Source organism: Macaca mulatta, chromosome 19 (assembly GCF_049350105.2).
Source record: "Macaca mulatta isolate MMU2019108-1 chromosome 19, T2T-MMU8v2.0, whole genome shotgun sequence".
Lineage (NCBI taxonomy): Eukaryota > Metazoa > Chordata > Mammalia > Primates > Cercopithecidae > Macaca > Macaca mulatta.
The window spans coordinates 57,972,947-57,983,043 of NC_133424.1; the positions used below are offsets into that span (position 1 = coordinate 57,972,947).

Here is a 10,097-nt window from a genome sequence, read left to right on the forward strand (position 1 = left end):
TTTTTTTTTGAGATGGAGATTCGCTCTTGTCATCCAGGCTGGAGTACAGTGGCGTGATCTAGGCTCACCGCAACCTCTGCCTTTCAGGTTCAAGTGATTCTCCTGCCTCAGTCTCCTGAGTAGCTGGAACTACAGGCACATGCCACCACGCCCAGCTAATTTTGTATTTTTAGTAGAAACAGGGTTTCGCCATGTTGGTCAGGCTCGTCTTGAACTCCTGACCTCAGGTGGTTCACCTGCCTCCACCTCCCAAAGTGATAGGATTACAGGTGTGAACCACTGTGCCTGGCCTCTATCTCTTTATGTCTCTGTATCTCTCTGTTTTTTTTTTTGGTTTTTTTTTTTTTTTTTTTTTTTTTTTGAGACGGAGTCTTGCTCTAGTCACCCAGGCTGGAGTGCAGTGGCCGGATCTCAGCTCACTACAAGCTCCTCCTCTCGGGTTCATGCCATTCTCCTGCCTCAGTCTCCCGAGTAGCTGGGACTACAGGCGCCCGCCACTTCGCCCGGCTAGTTTTTTGTATTTTTTAGTAGAGACGGGGTTTCACCGTGTTAGCCAGGATGGTCTCGATCTCCTGACCTCATGATCCGCCCATCTCGGCCTCCCAAAGTGCTGGGATTACAGGCTTGAGCCACCGCGCCCGGCCTATCTCTCTGTTTTCTTTTCTTGTCTCTATCTCTGACCTTTGTCTCACTCTGACCCAGCTCTGTCTCTCTCATGCCTCCACACTCAGGATCCTCTAACTGCCACAGAATGACTCTTGTCCCTGGCTGTGTGTTTCCATAGGACCTCACCTATTATGTACCATGAGAACCTGGCCTCCGGACAGGCGTGTCCAGCCCCAGGTTGGCAATTCTGGCTGGTTGCTCAGAATCACCGGGGGAATAACTCACATAGCATAATCCTCTGGGCCTCTTTCTCTGAGATTCTTTTTTTTTTTTTTTTTTTTTTTGAGACAGTGTCTTGCTCTGTCACCCAGGCTGGAGTGCGGTGGCACAATCTCGACTCACTGCAAACTCTGCCTCCCAGGTTTAAGTGATTCTCCTGCCTCAGCCTCCCAAGTAGCTGGGACTACAGGTGTGCGCCACCAAGCCCGGCTAATTTTTGTGTTTTTAGTAGAGACAGAGTTTCGCCATGCTGGCCAGGCTGGTCTCGAACTCCTAACCTCAGGTGATCCACCCACCTCGGCCTCCCAAAGTGTTGGGATTACAGGTGTGAGCCATCGCGCCTGGTTGTCTATCTCTGAGATTCTGACCCACAGCTTGTGGGTGTGGAACTGGAGAAACCCACCTTTAAAATGCTCCCCAGTGATTGGGACCCCTGCCTGCTTGTACTAGTTACTGCATCTGATTTTACAGACAGGGAAGAGCCGAGGCCCAGAGAATGGAGGGCTCACCCCAACATCACACAGCAGTCAGCTGCGAGGGGCTTGGTGCTACTCAGATTCTCCTAAGAATGTCTGGAAACAAGTTGATGGAAAGTTAAGTAATAAAGGAAAATCACAAGCAGAGACAGAGACCCAGAAAGGGACTCACGGGAATAAAAGCAGAAAGTGACAGAGATACGTAGAGATGATGAGACAGAGACAGAGAGATCAGAGAGATAGGGTTCAGAAAACAGGCAGAGAGAGGCCGGGTGCAGTTGCTCACGCCGGTAATCCCAGCACTTTGAGAGGCTGAGGTGGGAGGATCTCTTGAGCCCAGGAGTTTGAGACCAGCCTGGACAACATAGTAAGACCCCACCTTTATAAAAAAAAAGTTTTATTAATTTAAAAAATGCAGAGAGAGATAAACACACATTAAGGATCAGAGACTGAGAAAGAAAAAGCTATTTGGGGGCCTAGAGAGACCCCCCACCCCAGGAGGGATGTATTTTCTTTTCAAGGAGACAATACTGTCTCCTTGGCCCATGCTTTAATAGGCCCTACTTCCTAGAAACAGCCAGTGCCACGGTTTAGCAATCTCAGCCTTACCAAGCCAGGTCTCCTCCCCAGGCTTGATATGTAGGATGCACATTAAATACGTTTATATAACCTGCCCTCTGTGCAAAATCAAGGAGCTTTACATAACGTAGCCCCGTGAGTCATGCGGCAGACACGGGGCACTGACCTGACATGCCCAGTGAGAGGGGACCCCTCGCCCAGGACCTTTACCCGGAAGTGATTGTGAAGGATAAGGGATCACGCATTTCACTGAAGAGGAAGCAGAGGGTCAGAGAGGGCAAGGCACTTGCTTGGGGTCACACAGCCAGGATTCGGCACAGTAAGGATTCTAACCACATCTGCTAGTGCCTCATCACGTGCTCCTTTACAGAGTGCAGGAAACAATAATAAAAACATCTCTAGTAATACAACGACTGCTGTGTATTGAGTGCACTGGGCTGCAGTAAGTACTTTATAAACACCATCTTATGTATTCCAAAACCCAGTAAGGAGCTGGATGCTGTGACTCATGCCTGCAACCCCAGCACTTTGGGAGGCCGAGGCAGGAAGATTGCGTGAGTCCAGGAGGAGTTCGAGACCAGCCTGGGCAATATAGTGAGAGCCCTGTCTCTAAAAACAAAAAATAATACACATTAAAAATTAAAAAATTAGCCAGTGCCTATAGTCCCAGCTACTTGGTAGGCTGAGGTGGGAGGATTGGTTGAACCCAGGAAGTGAGGCTACAGTGAGCTGTGATCATACCACTGGGCAACAGAATGAGACCTTGTCTCAAAAAAACCAACAAAATGGCCAGGCACAGTGGGTCACGCCTGTAATTTCGGCACTTTGGGAGGCCGAGGCGAGTGGATTACTGGAAGTCAGGAGTTCGAGACCAGCCTGGCCAACATGGTGAAGCCCCGGCACTACTAAAAATACAAAATTAGCCCGGCATTGTGGCAGGTGCCTGTAATCCCAGCTACTCAGGAGGCTGAGGTAGGAGAATCGCTTGAACATGGGAGGCAGAGGTTGCAGTGAGCCAAGATCATGCCATTGCACTCCAGCCTGGGCAAAAAGATTAAAACTCTATCTCAAACAAAACAAAAAAAGTCCAGTGAGTTAGCGACAGAATCCAGTTATTAAATAACATAATTAAACCTATTTTATATGGAGCACTTACTATGTACTAAGTGCTTTACCGGATTTCCTGGTCACAATTCTAGGGGTAGGTGATGTTATCACCTCCATTTCAGGAAGGAAGGAGGCTCAGAGGAAGTCACAGGTCAAGGTTTCGGAGTGGGTAACTAAACCCAGGTCTTGCTAGCCCTGTATCTCTATCACTTACTCCCATGCATACAGGTCCACAACATGCCTGTGTACACGTGCAATCAATATTGCACTAACATCTCCAAACACTAGTTGAAATACCCAGAGCTTTCGCCTTATATCTTTTCGCTTCCTCAGGAAGGCTAACCCAACCTCCAATTCCCTAAACCTCCATTCGCCAGGGAAGGAACCCTCTTCTTTCCCTGTAACGCCTCAGTTCCGCCGCGCGGCCGGCCGAAGTCGGCACCTGTAAAATGCTCCTGCTCCTTTAAGAGAATGAACAGTCGAGGCCGGGCACAGTGGCTCACGCCTATAATCCCAACACTTTGGGAGGCCTAGGCGGGTGGATCACCTGAGGTCAGGAGTTCGAGACCAGACTGACCAGCATGGCGAAATCCCGTCTCTACTAAAAATACAAAAATTAGCCGGGCGTGATGGTGCGCACCTCTAATCTCAACTACCGTGGAGGCTGAGGCAGGAGAATCGCTTGAGCCTGGGAGGCAGAGGTTTCAGTGAGCCGAGATCGCGCCATTGCACTCCAGCCTGGGTCACAGAGAGAACGCGAGACTCCGTCTCAAAAAAAAAAAAAAAAAAGAGAGAGAGAGAGAGAGAGAGAGAGAGAGAGAATGAACAGTCGGCCGGCGTTGCCCGGCAGCGCCGCGCCAGTTGCCGGGCAACGTCAACAAACGACGCGGCCGCCGTCTCCGTGCGCCCCCCCCCCACGCCCGCGCAGACGCGGTGACGCGACGGACTGTGGAACGCCGTCTCCTAGCAACGCGAGGGCTGTTTGTCCCGGGCTGGGTGGCGCGGCCGCACAGGGCGCAGCCAGGACCGGCCCGGGCGGACAGACCGGCCCGCCGGGAGCCCGGGGCGGGGGGTGGAGGGGATTGCGGTGATGGAAGCGGGGGAGAACCGGGTTCCCAAATTACCGGTTTCCCTTTAGACAGCCGCCGTCTGTTGTCGCCCGCTCCTCCTGTCTGCCCCGGGACCGCCTCCGCTCGGGTATCTGTCCGTCTGCGCCCCCTCCTCCCCGGCATGTCCGTCTGTCCAGCGCCTCCCGCGCTGTGGCTGTCTCATATCCCCCCCTAAACCATCACAACCAAAATAGGGACAAGCACACACTCCGCTGGCCTGCCCTTTCTGCCTTGGACTGCCGGATTTCCGGGTGCATTGTTGCGGTTGGGGTCTCCACCGGGGGAGATAGACAAGGGGAGACAACCTGTTCACACTCAAGCCACAGCCCCAGAGCTCCCTCCCGTTCCTTTCCCCGCTCCCCTGGGGTTCTCTTGCCTGTGTTTCCTGAGCCTCTTTGAAGAGACAGGCAGCCCGCGGTCCTTCCATCCTGTGTCCGGGAAGCTGTCCACAGCTGGGAGGTTCTAACAACTCATCCCCGACACACACTCCCAACACCCCCCTATCCAGTAGCTTCATGTGACCAGGGCTGGGGCGAATCTCTGAGCAGAGAGAAGAAATTGAGTATGTGACAATGTGAATGGATGTGACTATAGGTGAGGAACAGCCGGTGACAATGTGCACACCTGGTATTTCCTGTGTGAGAGCAAAACTGCAGGACTCAGCGAGTGGTTTCTGCGGTTTGCACTTGTGTATCTGGGTGTATGGGAGTGTGTAGCCCTGCTGACTGTGTAGATGTGCATGTGTGTGTAGTTATGAGTCTTGCATGTGGTCATCTGTGTGAAACAATACTTGTGTAAGTACCCATGGATGTGCACGGTTTTGCCTCTAGCCGTGCATTTCTGGTTCTGTGTGTGTGTGTGTGTTTCTGGTTTTTTCATTTGTTTTTTAGAGATAGGGTCTGGCCATGTTGCCCAGGCTGCTCTTAAACTCCTGGGCTCAAGCGATCCCCCCGCCTCAGCCTCCTGACTAGTGGGGATACAGGCAAGCCCACTACACTAGGCTAATTTTCTAATTTTTTTGTAGAGACTGGATCTTACTGTGTTGCCCAGGCTGGTCTCTAATTCCTGGCCCCAAGTGATCCTCCCACCTCAGCCTCCCACCACCATGCTGGGATTACAGGCGTGAGCCACTGTGCCTAGCCATGTGTGTTTCTGGATCTCTGTGTGTAACCATGCAGGTACCTGCGTTTGCATACAGACGATTTCTCAGAGCTCCCTCCACAGCATTCATTGCAATGTCTAATTATATATTTGTTCCTTTGTTTACTTTCCATCTCCCCCACCGGACTGTGTGCCCTGTGAGGGCAGGACCCAGGGCTGTTGTGGTCACTACCAGGTCCCCAGCACCACCCTGCAAAAAGAAGGTGATCAGTAATTCCTTGTTGGGTAAATGAATCAATGACTCTTATGTCTGTGTCAAACACACACATCCATGTAACCCTGCAAGTGATTTTGTCGTACTGGGTCTTCTGTGTGTGTCTAGCAGCTGCGTGGGCCACAGCACAGGAGGGTCTCTGTAGCCATGTCTCTCTATGTAGCTCTAATTTTTGGCACCCCCCACAGTGCATGGCACACATCAGAGCCTCATGGCACATATCAGGGCCATGTGGACTAGGAGGCCAGGTGCACTGGCTCACACCTGCAATCCCAGCACTTTGGGAGGCTAAGGCAGGAGGATCACTTGAGACCTGGAGTTCGAGACCAGCCTGGGCAACATGGTGAGACCCTGTCTCTACAAATAATACAAAAATTAGGCCAGGCGCAGTGGTTCATGCCTGTAATCCCAGCAATTTGGGAGGCCAAGGAGGGTGGATCATCTGAGGAAAGGAGTTCGAGACCAGCCTGGCCAACATGGTGAAACCCCATCTCTACTAAAAATACAAAAAAATAGCCAGGCATGGTGGTGGGTGCCTGTAATCCCAGTCACTCGGAAGGCTGAAGCAAAAGAATTGCTTAAACCCGGGAGGTGGATGTTGCAGTGATCCAAGATCGCGTCATTGCACTCCAGCCTGGGCAACAAGAGTGAAACTCCATCTCAAACAACAGCAACAACAACAATAAAAACAAAACAAAAATTAGCTGGGCATGGTGGTGCATACCTGTAGTCCCAGCTACTTGGCAGGCTGCGGTAGGAGGATCATCAGAGACCAGGAGGTCAAGGCTGCAGTGAGCTGTGATTACACCACTGTACTCCAGCCTGTGTGACAGAGTGAGACCCTGTCTCAAAAGAAAAACAAAAAACAAAAACAAAAATTTAAAAAACCCCGAAAACGATGGATTTGAACTCTGTTGTCTTTTTTTTTTTTTTTTTTTTTGAGATGGAGTCTCACTGTGTCACCCAGGCTGGAGTGCAGTGGTGTGATTCTGTCTCACTGCAACCTCTGCCTTCTGGATTCTCCTGCCTCAGTCTCCTGAGTAGCTGGGATTACAGGTGCCTGCACCACACCCGGCTAACTTTTGTGTATTTTTAGCAGACACAAGGTTTCACCATGTTGGCCAGGCTGATCTTAAACTCCTAACCTCAAGTGATCTGCCTGCCTCGGCCTCCCAAAGTGCTGGGATTACAGGCGAGAGCCACCGCGCTCGGCCGAACTGTGTGGCCTTCCTCATACTAGCATTAGGACCTCTGTGCACTCGGTTTCCTCATCTGTTAAATGGGGAGAATAATAGACCCAGTTTATGGGACTGTTGTGGGGAAGTAAATGAGTTCATATGGAAAGCATTTAGAAAATGCCTGGCAGAAAACAAATATTTACAAAATACCAGTTTTGATTGTTGTCGGTATTATTACTTCCTCTGTGTGTGTCCTTGGATACGCGTGTGTGTGTCTAGAATCTGGGTTGCAGATGCAGGCTTTAGCTCTGTAGTCCTGTGTTACTGGGGACCCAGATGCCCTGAGTCTCACTTTCCCTCCTATACCATGGGCATGTTCCAGACCTTCTTCAGGGCCAGTTGGGACTGAATGAAGCTGCATCTGGAACACTCCAGTGGCTACAAGGCCCAGCCGTAGTCTGGTTTCAGGAAAGATAAATGAGGGGTGAAGTTGGGATGGGATGGAATTGAGGTTCAGATCACTCCATGGGACTGGAAAAGTGGGAAGTCAAAGAGGGATGAAAGAGCACATTTGAAGCAGACAGACTGAGGGTCAGACTCCAGAAAGGACTTCCTCCTAGGACTATTTTGGGGCTGGGGACTATAAGAAATGAGCTGTTTTGCTGGGCCTCGTGGCTTACGCCTGTAATCCCAGCACTTTGGGAGGCCGAGGCAGGTGGATCGCAAGGTCAAGAGATCAAGATCATCCTGGTCAACCTGGTGAAATCCCATCTCTACTAAAAATACAAAAATTAGCTGGGCATGGTGGCGTGTGCCTGTATTCCCAGATACTCAGGAGGCAGAGGCAGGAGAATTACTTGAACTCGGGAGGTGGAGGTTGCAGTGAGCCGAGATTACGCCACTGTACTCCAGCCTGGTGACAGAGTAAGACTCCCTCTCAAAAAAAAAAAGAAAGACACGAGCTGTTTGGAGAGCTGCCTGGAGGAAAAGAAACCAGCCTGAGTTTCACAGGCTAGTGGAATTTGGAGGGGGGCAATACTAGCAATAACAATAGGCCAGGCACAGTGGCTCAGCCGGTAATCCCAGCACTTTGGGAGGCCCAGAAGGGTGGATCACCTGAGGTCTGGAGTTCGAGACCAGCATGGCCAACATGCCAAAACGCTGTCTCTACTAAAAATACAAAAAAAAAAAAAAAAAAATAGCCACGTGTGGTGGTGCGTGCCTGTAATTCCAGCTACTCGGGAGGTTGAGGCAGGAGAATAGCTTGAACCTGGGAGATGTAGGGTTGCAGTGAGCCGAGATCATGCCACTGCACTCCAGGCTGGGCAACAGAGTGAGACTTTGTGTCAAAAACAACAACAAGCCGGGCGCGGTGGCTCAAGCCTGTAATCCCAGCACTTTGGGAGGCCGAGAGGGGCAGATCACGAGGTCAGGAGATCAAGACCATCCTGGCTAACACGGTGAAACCCCGTCTCTACTAAAAATACAAAAAATTAGCCGGGCGTGGTGGCGGGTGCCTGTAGTCCCAGCTACTCGGAGGCTGAGGCGGGAGAATGGCGTGAACCCGGGAGGCGGAGCTTGCAGTGAGCCGAGATCGAGCCACTGCACTCCAGCCTGGGAGACACAGCGAGACTCCGTCTCAAAAAAAAAAAAAAAAAAACAAAAACAACAAGAAGAAGAAGAAGAAGAAGAAGAATAATGCACTAGGTGCAGATACTAATAAGGGCTTTGTGAGGAATTTTCTTTCTTTTTTTTTTTTTTGAGACAGAGTCTCACTCTCTTTCTCTGGCTGGAGTGCAGTGGCGCAATCTGGGGTCACTGCAACCTCCGCCTCTCGGGTTCAAGCGATTCTCCTGCCTCAGCCTCCCGAGTGGCTGGGATAACAGGCGCCCGCCACTACGCCCAGCTAATTTTCTTTTTTTTTAGATAGGGTCTGGCTCTGGCTCTGTCACTCAGGCTGGAGTGCAGTGGCGTGATGACAACCCACGGCAGCCTTGACCTCCTGGACTTAAGCGATCATCTTGCCTCAGCCTCCTGAGCGCTGGGGCTACAGGTTTATTTTTTTGTAGAGATGGGGTCTCACTATGTTGCCCAGGCTGGTCTCAAACTTCTGGGCTCAAGTAATCCTCCTGTCTTGGCTTCGCAAAGTGCTGGGTTTACAGGAGTGAGCCACTGTGTCTGGCCATTTGAGGAAATTTTTATTTTTGTCTGTCTTGTTTCCTGCTCTGTCCCCAGCACCTAGAGTGTGTGACTGCGGGGGGTGTGTGTGTGTGTGTGTGTGTGTGTGTGTGTGTGTAGGTGTGCTGATTAAATATTTGAATGGCTGATTGAATGAATGAATGAATGTCATCCTACAACCACTTGTGAGTCCTGGTCTTAGGGGAAGGCTGGGCTGGGGCCCTGGCCTCTAGGATCCCTCTTGTGCCAGTCCCCCAGCCCTGCTGTTCCCACAGCTCTGTGCTGAAGAAGGCGTGGAGGGGGCCAGGGAAGGGAGTGTCAGGCAGCCAGCCGGCTGCCTGCCCTGGACAGCAGCCCAGAGTGTCTGCAGGAGGGAGAGGGTAGTTCAGGAGCCTGAGTCACCCCGGGAGAAACCCCAGCCACATACCTGGCCGCTGACATCACCCGGCCAGGGCACCCCCGGCAGCCTAGACAAGCCAACTGAATCACAGGCGGAATTCAGCCACCCTGGGCACGTGGCCTGCTGTGACCCCCCGCAACACCCCCGAGTGGCCGTCTGGCTGCGGGGGTTAGGCCGGGCACATAGGGGTCAGTGAGGGGGCATGGGGCCTGAGTCAGGGACAGGGTGGCTACAGCCTGAGACCACCCAGCCGCAGGCGTCCACGTGGGGCAGGAAGGAGAAAGTTTGGGAAGGAGAGCCTGTGGGGAGGCCCCGGCGGTTGAGGAGGAAGCACGTGTGGGTGTGACGGGGAGGCTGCGGCTTGTGGGGAGCAGCTGGGTGACCCACAGGGGTGGGATGGGGTCTGAGTGTTTGCGCAGAGAATCACCAAATCGTAAGAGACTTGGTCGTAAGAGTCATTCAGGAGGACAATGGAATCACCAATGTGCTTACACACGCAGAGGCACACACGCACACACCCGACCTGGGGAGGCCCTAACTCCACCCACCCCAGGCCTGCGGGGCCTCACTACCCACAAGCCTGCCGGTCGGGGCAAGTTCCCTAAGGGACTGAGGCCTGAGGAACAGTTTCCTCATCTGTTGAGTGGGGGTATTAACAATCATTATTAGGCCAGGCACAGTGACTCATGAGGCAGAGGTAGGAGGATCCCTTGGAGGCCAGAAGTTCAAGACCAGCCTGGACATCATAGCAAGACCCCTTCTCTACAAAGAACAAATTTAAAAATTAGCTGGATGTGGTGGTGTGTGCCT

At 52.0% G+C, this 10,097-nt stretch overlaps 1 protein-coding gene across 4 annotated transcripts in view; it reads right to left on the reverse strand.

Moving 5' to 3' along the window:
• The window catches only part of ERCC1 (ERCC excision repair 1, endonuclease non-catalytic subunit), a 49,910-nt gene extending 45,306 nt beyond the window's left edge, over positions 1-4,604 (reverse strand). For 2 of the 4 annotated variants that reach the window (XM_077980399.1, XM_077980397.1), the window contains exons 1-2: positions 3,688-3,813; positions 2,231-2,302 (exon numbers count right to left, since the gene is read on the reverse strand). The gene's annotated coding sequence lies outside the window, so the exon portion shown is untranslated. Of the gene's footprint in view, positions 1-2,230; positions 2,303-3,687; positions 3,814-4,532 lie in introns of those variants that run through there. The other 2 variants (XM_077980396.1, XM_077980398.1) reach the window with 2 other exon arrangements.
• Positions 4,605-10,097: the final 5,493 nt, after the last annotated feature.